Source organism: Oncorhynchus clarkii, chromosome 16 (assembly GCF_045791955.1).
Source record: "Oncorhynchus clarkii lewisi isolate Uvic-CL-2024 chromosome 16, UVic_Ocla_1.0, whole genome shotgun sequence".
Classification (NCBI taxonomy): Eukaryota; Metazoa; Chordata; class Actinopteri; order Salmoniformes; family Salmonidae; genus Oncorhynchus; species Oncorhynchus clarkii.
Window position 1 is genome coordinate 32,669,707 of NC_092162.1, and position 15,766 is coordinate 32,685,472.

The following is a 15,766-nucleotide window of genomic DNA, read 5'->3' on the forward strand; positions in this document are numbered from 1 at the left end:
ATAAAAAGCTACAGTACCAAAACAAGTGATCTAATGCTTCTAATAATGTCAGCCTTCCGAATTCATATTCATTATATAAATAGTCCCATTTAATTTAGTTTGGCTTGCTGTTCCAAATAAAGTGGAATATGTTTTGCCCGTATAATTTTTAAAAAACTACTTTTCGTAGTTTGATGGTAATTAAGAGAGTTTATAAAAAATAATATAGATCTTCTATGAGGCTGTGCGGGGATCCAAATTGCGGATTTAAAAGAAAACATGAGTCATCAGCATACAATGACACCTTTTCGATGGCCATAATAAATATATATGCCGATAGTGAACAACCTTGTTTCACTTCTCTTGACAGTTTAATAAGATATGATTTTGAAGTTATGACCACTCAGATTGATACATACCACTTACACTGAGTGTACAAACATTAGGAACAGCTGCTCCTTCCATGACAGACTGACCAGGTGAATCCAGGTGAAAAATATGATCCCTTGTTGATGTCACCTGTTAAATCCACTTCAATCATTGTATGCCTTGAGAAAATTGAGACATGGTTTGTGTATGTGTGCAATTCAGAGGGTGAATGGGCAAGACAAAATATTAAAGTGCCTTTGAACAGGGTATGGTAGTAGGTAGTAGGTGCCAAGCGCACCAGTTTGAGTGTGTCAAGAACTGTGATCCAGGCTGTTTCACATCCGGCCGTGATTGGGAGTCCCATAGGGCGGCGCACAATTGGCCCAGCGTCGTCCAGGTTTAGCTGGGATAGGCTGTCATTGTAAATAAGAATTTGTTCTTAACTGACTTGCCTAGTTATATAAAGGTTCAATCTAAACCTAAAAACGCTTCTGGGTTTCTCACGCTCAACAATTTCCTGTGTGTATCAAGTATAGTCCACCACCCAAAGGACATCCAGCCAACTTGACACAACTGTGGGAAGCATTGGAGTCAACATGGGCCAACATCCCTGTGGAATGCTTTCAACACCTTGTAGAATCCATGCTCCAACGAATTGAGGCTCTGAGAACAAAAGGGGGTGCAACTCAATACTATGAAGGTGTTCCTAATGTTTCGTACACTCAGTGTATATCCTCCTTTTCTCAAACTCATTCCACGGCAGGCTGAGGGTTTTGCCCCTCCCTTGTCCTTGATTGATGAATTAAGGTCACTGATTAGTAAGGACCTCCCCTCACCTGGTTGTCTAGGTCTTAATTGAAAGGGAAAAAACAAAAACCAGCAGACCCTCCCTGGAATAAGTTTGACACCCCTGCTCTAATGGGTCAATAAGTCACACTGAGGGCTTTGAGTCACTTTTAACTTGTTAGTTAATTAGAGTCTGGATCGACTCCACATAATTAAACACTTCACCAGCACTCAATGAAAATGATTCTATTTACAGTTCATTACACACCACTTCTCTCTTCTATGTTGGTGTGATAACAGTTGACTTCCTCATTATCCTGATATCCTGTCGGATTGTAAATGAGTTGTTCAACAGTCATTATCTGAGCTACTCCACTTTTCTGGAGGGATATTAAAGGCTATGAATAGCCAAAAGTTGTGCTTAAAGCTGATTTCAAGATTCAGTATACATTACTGCGCAATCTTAAAATAAAGCGAGCATACTAAATCATTATTATATCCGCCTCTCTCCCAGGGTAAAGGGAAAATGAACACATATTGGCTGATCGGACACAAGAACTACAGTGTTCAGAACGACAGTCTTGTGTGCCACTGGAACCCCAATCTAGCCAGAAAAAAGAAGACATTGGTGGGGAGCGACATTTCTATGGCGAACGTGAGTGCATTACACCCTAGGCAAACTGCATTTGTACATTAATGTATTACACCTGTTGATTATCAGCCCAAAATTGGAACTAGCTCTCTCAACTTTTTCCTCCCATATCTTTCTTTCTTTCTCCCACTCTCCCTTCCTCCCACTTCCATCTCTCCTTCCTCCCTTCCTACCTTCCATCCTTCTACCCCTTCCTTCTCTTGTACTCAGTCCTGTGTGACAGTGCAGAGCCTCAGTGAGAATGCTACCACTCCCGTGCCTCAGGGCTCCAAGGCCCAGCAGGGGGCCCTGTGTGTGTCCGTGTCAGCCCAGGTGGAGCACTGTGCCAGCAGCTTCGGCACCCTAGGCTCCATGATCGGGGGCCTCCAGGGACTAGAGAGCCCCAGGGAGGGGAAAGCCTGTGGGGGGACGGGAGGAGACAAACCAGACCTGCTGCCTGGATCTGGAACCATCCCTCATATGTGATGAGGGCTGGGATGGTAGGATGGACTGGGACAAGAAACTTCTCTAAAACTATATTGCTATGGTTTTTTCCTCTGGCTGTTTGAGTGGAGATTCAGTTGATTTTAATGATGATGTAAATACAGTATATTTAGGGATGTGTGAAAGAACCGCAATGAATAAAAGAAAGACTGTTACTCTGATATCTGGTGTGGGTGTGTGTGCGGGTGTGTGTGTGTGTGTTTTTATATACAGAGTAAACATTTTTGTATCAACCTTGGACAGATTGTGTTGTCATTGTCCATCTTTTTATTAAGATCAAACCGTCTGTGGATGAATAAAAGCTCCTTTAAAATGAGCAGCGAATTCTTTTTAACGTTCAGTCTTCAAAGGCACAACCGCAATAGCCGAATTAGTTGAAGTGGGTGCAATTATATGCAGATCTGGTTAGACAGTCCCTGATTGGTGCAGCGTTCCAAAGGTTAAAAAACCCCGGACATCAAATGAAGATATAGGGCATTTTCCTTTGCTCAAGCGTTGCTGACGCCTGCCAGATCTTACAATGCCTGGATAGGTATTTTACATATCAGCTAACCACATATGTTAAAGCAAGTCGATGACGTGGCATGCAACCATTGGTTAACGCATGCAACGTCTGAGCAGGGTAACGCAACCAATTATAGACTGCTCAAAGGAGAAGACAGACACGCTCTTCTTGAAGAGTACATCTCAATAGTCTAATAGGCTTTTGCCATGCTGCTGTATTAAAGCCTGGGTTATTACATGCCAATTGGATCTCTAGAGGATACCGGCCAGACACTCCTGTGTCTCAGATTGGGAGTGCTGATCTAGGCTCAGGTCCTTACTGTCCATAAAATGATATCCATTATATCTCAAAATCATCCGAGATCAGCGCTCCTGAATGCAGGCGTTGTAGATTAGAAATGATTAGCCCAGTAGTTGGACCTGTAGCCGAAATGTGTCCAGTTTGAATCCAGGGCCGGGAGCTGAGAAAAACGGGAATTGATCTGGCAACTGGAGGGCTGCTGGGATCCAATCCTAAAGATATTCCCCTACCTTTTGGCCCATGAGCAAGGCCCTTTACACGTGTGGGAATTAGCTTATACAGATAGGACTAAATGGAAATGTTTCTTACAGAAGAAATATAAATAGCATACAGTTGAAGTCGGAAGTGTACATACACCTTAGCCAAACACACTTAAACTCAGAATGTGGTACCTTCCGGTGTTTGAAAATTGCTCCCAAGGATGAACCAGACTTGTGGATGTCTACAATTTATTTCTGAGGTCTTGGCTGATTTCTTTTGATTTTCCCATGATGTCAAGCAAAGAGGCACTGAGTTTGAAGGTTGGCCTTGAAATACATCCACAGGTACACCTCCAATTAGCCTATCAGAAGCTTCTAAACCATGACATTGTTTTCTGGAATTTTCCAAGCTGTTTAAAGGCCCAGTCAACTTAGTGTATGTAAAGTTCTGACCCACTAGATTTGTGATACAGTGAATTATAAGTTAATTAATCTGTCTGTAAACAATTGTTGGAAAAATTACTTGTGTCATGCACAAAATAGATGTCCTAACCGACTTGCCAAAACTACACTGTTGATTTTAAGTGCATTTAGTGTACTTTTCGATGCATTTGTGAGAATGAAATCTAAAAATACTCTGGATACATTCAGTAACATGATAACAATATTTGAGTGAGAGGACTAACTGGTGTGGCCACAGCTCTCCAAAGTGTGCATAAGTCATTTCAATGGATTTTTATGACTCAGAGAAGAGTCTTCAACTGTAAAGTGCTTTTTTGAGCTCTCCTACCTGCGCTGTTGAGGAGAACACTTGTAGTTGTTTTGGATGGAACTATAAAAATCTCTAACAGTCAGTGGCCTTGTTTTTTTTAAAACAACTTTTGTGAAAGTTGCATCCCCGCCATCACACAATTACTGTTGTTGTTTAAGCAATCCAAAAATGGTCCATTATAAATCACAATCTGTGTCAGGTGGGAATCATTTGAAAGCTTGTTCTTTTGCCAACATTATAGATACGTTATAATATATATTTCTATATTACAGTGTTAGGCTTTCACAATTCAATTCAAAGAAACTGAATTTTGGCATGCTAGAAAGGAGTCATTAATGGATTCAGGTGCGTGTGCTGCAGAGAATTTTCTTCACAACGGACAAACATAGGCTTGTTATTTTCAGAACAACCCAGCGTATGACGCCAAGTCATCTTGTAACAATACATTAAACACAGTGATCATAAAAGTTGACACTGTATATGACATGAGTTTTATGCTATGGATATGCGAAGTGCACATTTGGACTATATATAGAGTCCTCTTCATTTACAACATTTCATTTACAACATTTTCCTCACTCAGATAACAAATAATGTGCAAAAGTTGCCTGATTAGCAGGAGGGATGGGAGCAACTTCTTGTCACACAAGGTGCTCAAGTTCAGAACGCCTGTCAGTCAAAACCCATACAGCGCTGTGAATGGCAGAGCTCTGATGTCATGTGTAGCATGTAATTGTACAGCCACTGCATTCCAATTTAGGCGTTTATCTGTGCCCAAATCCAGTGGTGGAAAAAGTACACAATTGTCATACTTGTCAAAGTAAAGATACCCTAAGAGAAAATTACTCAAGTAAAAGTGAAAGTCATCCATTAAAATACTACTTGAGTAAAAGTCTAAAAGTATTTGGTTTTAAATAAACTTAAGGATCCGCCCCTTTATTCAATTTTCGCCTAAAACGACATACCCAAATCTAACTGCCTGTAGCTAAGGACCTGAAGCAAGGATAAGCATATTCTTGATACCATTTGAAAGGAAACACTTTGAAGTTTGTGGAAATGTGAAATGAATGTAGGAGAATATAACACATTAGATCTGGTAAAAGATAATACAAAAAAAACATGGCTTCTTTGTATTTTTTTGTACCATCATCTTTGAAATGCAAGAGAAAGGCAATAATGTATTATTCCAGCCCAGGCGCAATTTAGGCCACTAGATGGCAGCAGTGTATGTGCAAACTTTTAGACTGATACAATGAACTATTGTATTTCTGTTCAAACTCTTGTATCAAGACTGCCCAAATGTGCCTGATTGGTGTATTAATACATTTTCAAATTCATAACTGTGCACTCTCCTCAAACAATAGACTTGTATTCTTTCACTGTAATAGCTACTGTAAATTGGACAGTGCAGTTAGAATAACAACAATTTAAGCTTTCTGCCAATACCAGATATGTCCATGTCCTGGGACATTTTCTTGTTACTTACAACCTCATGCTAATCACATTAGCCTTTTTTAGCTCAACCGTCCCGCGGGGGACCCACCGATCCTGTAGAGGTTTTTTAAGTATCAAAAGTAAAAATCATTTCAAATCCCTTATATTAAGCAAACCAGACAGCACCATTTTTTATTTCATTTTTTATTGATGGATAGCCAGGGGCACACTCCATCACTCCAACACTTTACAAATGAAGCAGATCAGAGGCAGTAGAGATGACCAGGGATGTTCTCTTGATAAGTCAGTGAAATTGACCATTTTCCTGTCCTGCTAAGCATTCAAAATGTAATTTTGGGTGTCAGGGAAAATGTATGGAGTAAAAAGTACATTCTTTTCTATAGGAATATAATGAAGTAGAAGTAAAAGTTGTCAAAAATATAAATAGTTAAGTAAAGTACATATACCCCAAAAACTACTTAAGTAGTAATTTTATTTATTTTTACTTAAGTACTTTACACAACTGCCCAAATCGGGTGCGAGTGTAAAGGGCTACCCCCACAACATGCTCTCCATCCAGGGGCACTGCACAGCAGCTTAACCCCATGCTTGTCTCAACTGTATGTGATGTGTGCTGTCCAGAGACCGTGCTATCAGGGGTTGTTCGCTGTAACATGGAAAATAAAGTTGTATTGTATGTATTGTCTTGTTAAATGGCCAGAAGTCCACCCTCGCTGTCAGAAATCACGGCAGAGCGAATACTCCAGCTTAAACCAAAGATCTACAGCAGTGCTTAAGGTAGTGGCCAAGGGTGGATTTGGAGTTCAGAAATCGTGTCGGTGGACCATTTAATAATAGTACTGTGTATGGATCATGTAGCTTGTCAAATGTAAGGTGTTCTGTTAATATGCCACAAGGGGGCACAATTTGATCAAACATCAGCCCCTTGCTGATGTACAAGTTTACTGTGCACTGCTTCACTAGTCAAGGGCTGCAGGGGGCATAGCCGCGGGAAGTATTTTGGGGGTCGGGTGTGCTGCGATTTGCAGAATTAAAAAAAGTAAAAAACATCTATATTGGTCTGCTAAAACAGGACTAGTAAAGGCCCCGTGTTTACCAGCATTTGTAACTTGAGTCTGATAGTGATCTGTACAAAACATTTAATCTGATAATACTTGTGGAATATAAAAATACTTGCTTGATATATGTTTTCCAGTTTCTTGAAATACTTTTAAATGTAACTTATTTCTATGTGAAAAGTGAAGTGGTCTATTCATTCCTTTTTAGTAGACGCTCTGATCCAGAGCAACTGACAGTAGTGATGGCATACATTGTCATACTTTTTTCACATGGAAATCAAACCCACAACCCCATCAGCTATCTTAAAAATATATAACTTTGCTCTGTGCTTCTCAGAGCATGCACTTGGTAGCCAACCGGAACCCTCTGTATATAGCCTCACTACTGTTATTTTATTGTTGCTCCTTAACTATTTGTTATATATTGTATTTTTCTTTAAACTACATTGTTGTACTCAGCGCATGTGAAAAATACAATTTGATTTAATTTGATCCTTTGCTTGAGCCCACGCTAAATAGCCTATAGGCACACTTGATATTGCGGAGAAGCAGAGATAAGGGGCGGCATCAGGCACACTTCGATATAGCCTAATAAGCAACTAATTCTACAAATGTTATCAATTACAAATTAAATTACATGACCCTCACCTGGACTAGATTAAAAAAAAATACTAAACGTTCTCCTTGACCAGTGCCTAATTTCAAGGATGAAATTTGAACAATAGCCACGGGAAGTAGGGGTGCTGAGGGTTCTGCAGCAACCCCTTAAAAATCTGCAGAATGAAAAAGTAATATATATACAGTACCCCTACTGTATATTACTCTTTATTTTCAATATTTTCTTTGCAGCAATTCGACCATGAAGGCCTGATTCACGCAGTCTCCTCTGAACAGTTGATGTTGAGATGTGTCTGTTACTTGAACTCTGTGAGGCATTTATTTGGACTGCAATTTATGAAGTTAGTAACTCTAATGAACTTGTCCTCTGCAGCAGAGGTAACTTTCCTGTGGTGGTCCTCATGAGCACCAGTTTCATCATAGCGCTTGATGGTTTTTTCTGCACAAAAACTTCACAGAAAAGTTCTTGACATTTTCTGGTTTGACTGACCTTCATGTCTTGAAGTTTTGGTCGACTGTACTTTTTATTTGCTTATATGAGCTGTTGAGCTGTTATTGCCATAATATGGACTTGGTCTTTTACCAGATAAGGCTATCTTCTGGATACCAACTATACCTTGTCACAACACAACTGTCAAATGCATTAAGAAGGAAAATTGCAAAAAAGCACAGGCATTGTTAACTTAAAATAAATTGGATCCGAATATATAACGTGATCTATAGCAGTGCCTTGGTCCGCGATGTTAGAAACAAAGTAAAATACTTGGGGTGGGAAACTTTTGATTCCAAATGATGTCTCAGATTAAATTATTTGCAAGCAGGGACAGTTTCGTTGCAAACAAGACACACTGATTTGGCATTGGAGAAATATGACAACATGATAATGAACACATAGGCCTATCTCCCTGTCTATTAGCCTGTAATTTCGGTAATTTGTGTGGTATTAAAAAATATTCTGCTAATATGTAAAATGACGTAGAATTGCATGAAATGTTTAAAGAAGGCAATTTTTTCTCTGACCTGTAAATATGATGATAGATTCATGCAATGCTTTTACTACAAAGGAGATCTTTCCACCCATACTCTTGTCCATGGTGGTCTGCGAACCCACAACCTTCTGGCCCGCAGCCCTGTGTTCTATCAAAATTCTGGCCTTAGCAGCCCTGAAGCGAAACCTTTCAGAGATAACAAAATAACTAAATAAAAGTAGGAATGCGAGAGTATTATTTTGGGTTCAACATGAAAATACACTTTTATTTACATGTGCACATTAACACCTCATCATGTTCAAGCAATCCTGACTACAGATTTGCATACAGAAGTCTAAAACTCGGAGCTACGTCAAGTTGTCCAGAACTATAATGTATTATATTATATATCTATTATTAAAAAATGACTACAGTGAAAACTAACTGGTTATATCATTCATTGGCTACTCCTTGCATGTTTGAGCTCAACATCCAAGATGCCTTGTGTGGGTTGAGAATATGTTGTAGGGTGAGTCATTTATTGGAGCTAGCTGGTTTCAGGGAGAATTACCTGGGTGGTATTCATTTGAGCACACAGTAGCAAAGCATTTACAACTGGTGTGTAATCGAAAACATAAACAAGTGTTGAATATTGGACAAGTTCAGATAGTACCTCACTGTTCAGGACCGTTTGCTTCCTAATGAATATGACCCTGCTATCTTTGTCAGGTCTACCAGAGGCTTCTGGGACTGGGGCATCATATGACTGGTGCTGCAGTAAACACTTGAAAGTGTTCGCCACGTCCATGGAGTGACACCCAGAGAGAGAGAGAGATAGAGAGATGGGACGTGTGACTTTGACTGTGCCCGGAATGGCAAGAGACCACCTATTGACAATTACACACATAACACACACACGGAGGCACAGTAGCACCAATCCAGTCTAGGCCAGCCATAAGTGACACAGTTACTGTTGGGTTAACAAAGATGGGGACATAGGATACATAAGTCCCCATTTGTAATGATTAGGGCCAGGAGTTTCACCTTACCTTATCACCTGACCATGTGTGTCCCTAATAATGAATCATTGATTAATAACTTCCCCTACCTTAAAACACCACAGCATGGGTGAAATTATGTTAGTCACTACATGACCAAAAGTATGTCCACAAAACTTCAAAGTGTTTCCTTTCAAATGGTACCAATAATATGCATATCCTTGCTTCAGGACCTGAGCTACAGGCAGTTAGATTTGTGTATGTCATTTTAGGTGAAAATTGAAAGAAAAGGGTCCGATCCTTAATTAAGGAGCCTTTTGGTCCTACACTTGCCGCTCCTACTGATGAGAGGTAATATTTACAAGAAGCTCTTGTCCTATGGCCCAACAGTGAATTGCCAGCTATTGGGGCCATTTTGAATGCCAAGCTTGTCATTTACTTCAATTACTGCTAGAAGCAGTCAGAGACTTGACCTCTGACCTCTGTAATTGAGCGGGGTGTATGAACAACACCACGCCTGACAATAGCTGACGGAACCTGCCAAATGGCGACATATAGGGATCCTGTCGGAGTTTAGTGTTAGTATCATACAACATACAACAAAATTGTTGACTAAAAGATTTTGGCAATCATTTTTTTGTGAATGATTTATAGTATGACATTTTGGGAACTTTGTGAAACATTTTGTATTAATATGTTAAACATTTGGACACAGTCACAGATATTGAAAGATAATACATGTATCTTCTATCTGGGAAAGCTGTTTGACTGCGGTTAGTGACGAGTTAATAACAGTTGTGAATCAGTAGTGACGTGATGGGATAGAGGAAGGGGACGATTGTTTGTGCTTCCACAGCTTAGCTTAGGATGCTGCTTCAGTGGACAAAAATGTTGATAAATAATATGGAAAGCTTATCACCTGCTCTGAAGTAGTGGAGATGACTTAAATGCCACAGTTTGTTCTTTATCACAGACAGCAGTCAACATACCTGCTGCGTTCTTCATGCAAACAAATAAGTGATTAGGAGGGGTGTCAACCAGCCTTTCAGAGAGTAATGTCGGCTGCTGTTGATGAAGAGAAAAATGATCCAATCCATGCTCTTCTAAACGTTCACCTAGTATTATTTATTATGCTACTACTTCATACCACAATAACATGTCCCAATGATCAACTTGAATAATGAAGCCATTTGATAGAAAAGGTCAAGATAGGCCTTTACCTTCCCATCTCTAGTCACCCCCACCCCCCCTCTTATACCCCCTCAATCCACCTCCACAAACACACACATTCTCTCTCTCACACATCACACACACACTCCCATGGAGAGCCTGGATGTCATGCCACACTCACTTGTCGTGAGGTGTGGAAGCAGGTGGGATCATTTGTGGAAATGACTCTTGTGCATTCCTCCCCTGATAATAACGCTGTCACAAGGGGACAATGGGATGACGGCACAGCAATGAATAGGTGCTGCCTTCTCTCTGCTCTCTCTATTACTACCTCTATACCACAGGCAGCCAGAGGCAGCTTAAATGGGGAGGACGGGCTCATAGTAATGGCTGGCACAGAATCAATGGAATGGTATTGAACACATCAAACACATGGCTTCCGCCCTCGCCTCAGCATCCTCCTGTGCTCTCTTTGTCGTTCTGTCTCTCTCTCTCACTCTCTTTGTCTCTCTCTCTCACTCTCTTTGTCTCTCTCTCTCTTTGTCATTCTCTCTCTTTGCCTCTCTCTCTCTCTCTCTCTCTCTTTGTCTCTCTCTCTCCCTCTCTCTCTCTTTGTCTCTCTTTCTCAACCCCTGGCACTGACTCAGAGAGAACTCGCTGCCATCTAGTCATATGCACACCCCTGTGCAATATTATTCTATGACTCTTATATTACATGATATAATATTGTTTCATGTACATTCTCGAAAACGGGTCCAATCAGAAAGGAGAGTCTTGTTTTCTTAAACCAGCATTAGATACTTTTGAGAAGGTATTACATGTTCAGGGGATGTCAGTGTAATTTCTCAATGCTCAGTGCTCCATGCCCTGCATACATATCTCAGTGGTTCTCTACTTCTGAAAATGGAGTTGTTCTTCTAAACGTCAGAAACGTGTCAGAAGTGTTGTATTATTTTCCCTTCCCAGACCTCTGTTTCAGTCACCAGGGCCATAGCCAGGGTCGGAGTTTTAGTGAGGTCAGTTAAGAAAGTTCAAGATCATTTACTGCATTTCTATTCAATTTAAAAACTATAAAATGCTATTTGGAGAACAGTAAAAAATAAACAAAAATTACTCCTGCCATTATCACATTGGTTGCTGTAGCTTCATTCACCTCAGATGACCTACAAACACAGCCTATTAGCTATACAATTAGCCGCTACACATTAACTCAGCACCGGGTTTAAACACTATAATCAAATACGTATGGGGACCTGTTGGCAGAAAAAGTATTTTATTAATAAAAGGTAAACAAATGTTTGCTTTACAGCTAATTTCCTGCAATATGACACATTTTGCCATGGGGTGGGGAGACATGTTTGCAGTTTTAAAAGCACATTTCCTGCAATTCTACACATTTTGCCATGACTTGTGTTAACATCAAATCAAATCAAATTGTATTGGTCACATACACATGGTTAGCAGATGTTAATGCGAGCGTAGCGAAATGCTTGTGCTTCTAGTTTCGACAGTACAGTAATATCTAACAAGTAATCTAACAATTCCACAACAACTACCTTGTACACACAAATGTAAAGGGATGGAATGAGAATGTGTACATATAAATATATGGATGAGCGATGGCCGAGCGACATAGGCAAGATGCAATAGATGGAATAAAATACAGTATATACATTTGAGAAGAGTAATGTAAGATATGTAAACATTATTAAAGTGCCATTATTTAAAGTGACTAGTGATCCATTTATTAACGTGGCCAATGATTTGAGTCTGTATGTAGGCAGCAGCCTCTCTGTGTTAGTGATGGCTGTTTAATAGTCTGATGGTCTTGAGATAAAAGCTCTTTTTCAGTCTCTCGGGCCCAGCTTTGATGCACCTGTACTGACCTGCATGGTAGCGATGAGAACAGGAAGTGGCTCGGGTGGTTGTTGTCCTTGATGGTATTTTTGGCCCTCCTGTGACATCGGGTGGTGTAGGTGTCCTGGAGGGTAGGTAGTTTGCCCCCAGTAATGCATTGTGCAGACCGCACCACCCTGTGGAGAGCCTTGCGGTTGATGGCGGTGCAGTTGCATACCAGGCGGTGATACAGCCTGGCAAGTTGCTCTCAATTGTGCATCTGTAAAAGTTTGTGAGGGTTTTAGGTGACAAGTCAAATTTCTTCAGCGTCCTAAGGTTGAAGAGGCGCTGTTGTGCCTTCTTCACCATACTGTCTGTGTGGGTGGATCATTTCAGTTTGTCCGTGATGTGTACGCCAAGGAACTTAAAACTTTCCACCTTCTCCACTACTATCCCGTCGATGTGGATAGGGGGGTGCTCCCTCTGCTGTTTTCTGAAGTCCACAATCATCTCCTTTGTTTTGTTGACGTTGAGTGAGAGGTTATTTTCCTGACACCATACTCCGAGTGCCCTCACCAGCTACCTGTAGGCTGTCTACGCGTTGTTGGTAATCAAGCCCACTACTGTTGTGTCATCTGCAAACTTGATGATTGAGTTGGAGGCGTGCTTGGCCACGCAGTCATGGGTGAACAGGGAGTACAGGAGGGGGCTGAGCATGCAGTGTTGAGGATCAGCGAAGTGGAGATGTTGTTTCCTACCTTCACCACCTGGGGGCGGCACGTCAGAAAGTCCAGGACCCAATTGCACAGGGCGGGGTCGAGACCCAGGGCCTTAAGCTTAATGATGAGCTTGGATGGTACTATGGTGTTGAGTGCTGAGCTGTAGTCAATGAACAGCATTCTTACATAGGTATTCCTCTTGTCCAGATAGGATAGGACAGTGTGCAGTGTGACGGCGATTGCATCGTCTGTGGATCTATTGGGACAGTAAGCAAACTGAAGTGGGTCTAGGAGGGCAGGTATGGTGGAGGTGATATGATCCTTGACTAGTCTCTCAAAGCACTTCATGATGACAGAAGTGAGTGCTATGGGGCGATAGTCATTTAGTTCAGTTATCTTTGCCTTAGTTGGTACAGGAACAATGGTGGCCATCTTGAAGCATGTGGGGTCAGCAGACTGGGATAGGGAGTGATTGAATATGTTTTTTAACACATCAGCCAGCTGGTCTGCGCATGCTCTGAGGACGCGGCTAGGGATGCCGTCTGGGCCAGCAGCCTTGCGAGGGTTAACACGTTTAGATGTCTTACTCACGTTGGCCACGGAGAAGGAGAGGGGGGGCCCGCAGTCCTTAGTAGTGTCCGTGTCAGTGGCACTGTATTATCCTCAAAGCGGGCAAAGAAGGTGTTGAGTTTGTCTGGAAGCAAGATGTTGGTGTCCGTGGTGTGGCTGGTTTTCTTTTTGTAGTCCATAATTGCCTGTAGACCCTGACACATACGTCTCGTGTCTGAGCTGTTGAATTGCGACATATTACTTGTTTGATTGCCTTGCGGAGGAAATAACTACACTGTTTATATTCATATTCCCCAACATCTTTCCATGGTTGAATAGGGTGGTTCGTGCTTTCAGTTTTGCGCGAATGCTGCCATCTATCCACGGTTTCTGGTTAGGGTAGGTTTTAATAGTCACAGAGGGTACAACATCTCCAATGCACTTCCTTATAAACTCCCTCACCGAGTCAGCGTATAAATCGATGTTATTCTTTGAGGCTTCCTGGAACATTTCCCTGTCTGCGTGATTAAAACAATCTTGAAGCGGGGATTCCGATTGATCAGACCAGCGTTGAATGGTTCTAGTCACGGGTACATCCTGTTTGAGTTTCTGCCTATAGGACAATAGGAGCAAGATTGGAGTCGTGGTCGGATTTGCAGAAAGGGGGGCAGGAGAGGGCCTTGTATGCATTGCGAAAGTTAGAGTCGCAGTGGTCCAGTGTATTGCCCGCACGGGTGCTACAGTCAATGTGCTGGTAGAATTTAGGTACCCTCAAATTAGCTTTGGTGGGGGGTTATGGCTGTGACATGGCTATGACTATAATCGAACATAATTCTCTTGGGAGATAATGTGGTCGGCATTTGATTGTAAGGAATTCTAGGTCAGGTGAACAAAAGGATTTGAGTTCCTGTATGTTGTTATGGTTACACAATGAGTCGTTAATCATGAAGCATACACCCCCGCCTGTCTTCTTACCAGAGAGATGTTTGTTTCTGTCGGCACGACGCATGAAGAAATCCGGTGGCTGTACCGACTCCGACAACATATCCCGAGAGAACCATGTTTCTGTGAAACAGAGAATGTTACAATCTCTGACGTCTCTCTGGAAGGCAACACTTGCCCTAATTTTGTCCACCTTGTTGATTAGAGACTAGACAGTAATATGCTCAGAAGCGGTGGGTGGTGTGCATGCCTTAGAAGTCTGACCAGGAGGCTGCTCCGTCTACCTCTCCTGCGGCAACGTTGTTTTATGACGTTGATAATATGATAATATGATATCTGAGTGAGGGGCACACTGGAAATCATGGCCCCTGGGCACGTGACTGGTCGGTAATTCGGCCATGATTACTAAAAGTTTAGATAGCTAGCTAGACTAATTTGCCAATCTAAAATGTTCTACTGACATGGGCTAATTGATTGACTGTCAGTGAGTGAAATATAGCAAGAGGAAAACTACTGATGCACAACCAAGTTTTTAAATGTCACACTGTGTATTCTACTATTCTAACTCTCAACAGTAAGATCCCGACTGAGTTCCCAATTGTATTATTATAATATTTTTACATTTGAAAAGATTGCAGAGGTCCAGACCTCTGTGTCCTCATATGTAGCGACGGCCCTGCCCTGCCCTGCCAGTCACTAGGCTCCATGTGTGACGTTCTGGCACAAAGGGGCTAGAAGCATTCCACCCCAAAAATGGAAGTGGTGCGGTGCAGATAGGGCGAGCCGAAACACCACCCCGCCTCTGCCTCAGGGTGCCAACACAGGAACTGGTCTCATAGACTTGATGTAACATAGTAAACGAAAATCCGGGACACTCAAATTACTATATGTTACGTTTGGTATGGTTACATAATACAAAAGTTTACTTAAGGCAAAAACAAAAGGAGGGAGGTTGGTTGGGGTAGATGGGTGGGCCTATAACGCAAACATCTAGCAACCCAAAGGTTGTGTGTTCGACCTTAACCTTAAACATAACCCCTAGCCTAGCTAATGTTAGCCACCTAGCCAACGTTAGCGTTAGCCACCTAGTCACCTAGCTAACGTGGTATTGTAAATGAGTACATATTGTTCGAATTGTAATTCATAACATATCAGATGAATTGTAATTCATGACATATCATATAAATTGTAATTCAGAACAAATCATACACTAATTAATACATACCATACCAAACATAACACATTATACTAATTTGAGTGTCACAAATTTTTGTTTACTATGTTAGTAATGAAACAGAAAACTATTTGAAAAACAAAAATGAGCACTCTCAACGGTCGTACCTTCTCCATTTCAAAGTGTATTCCAATTGAAACGCTCATTTTCCTTTTATGTTTCAAGACATGCTT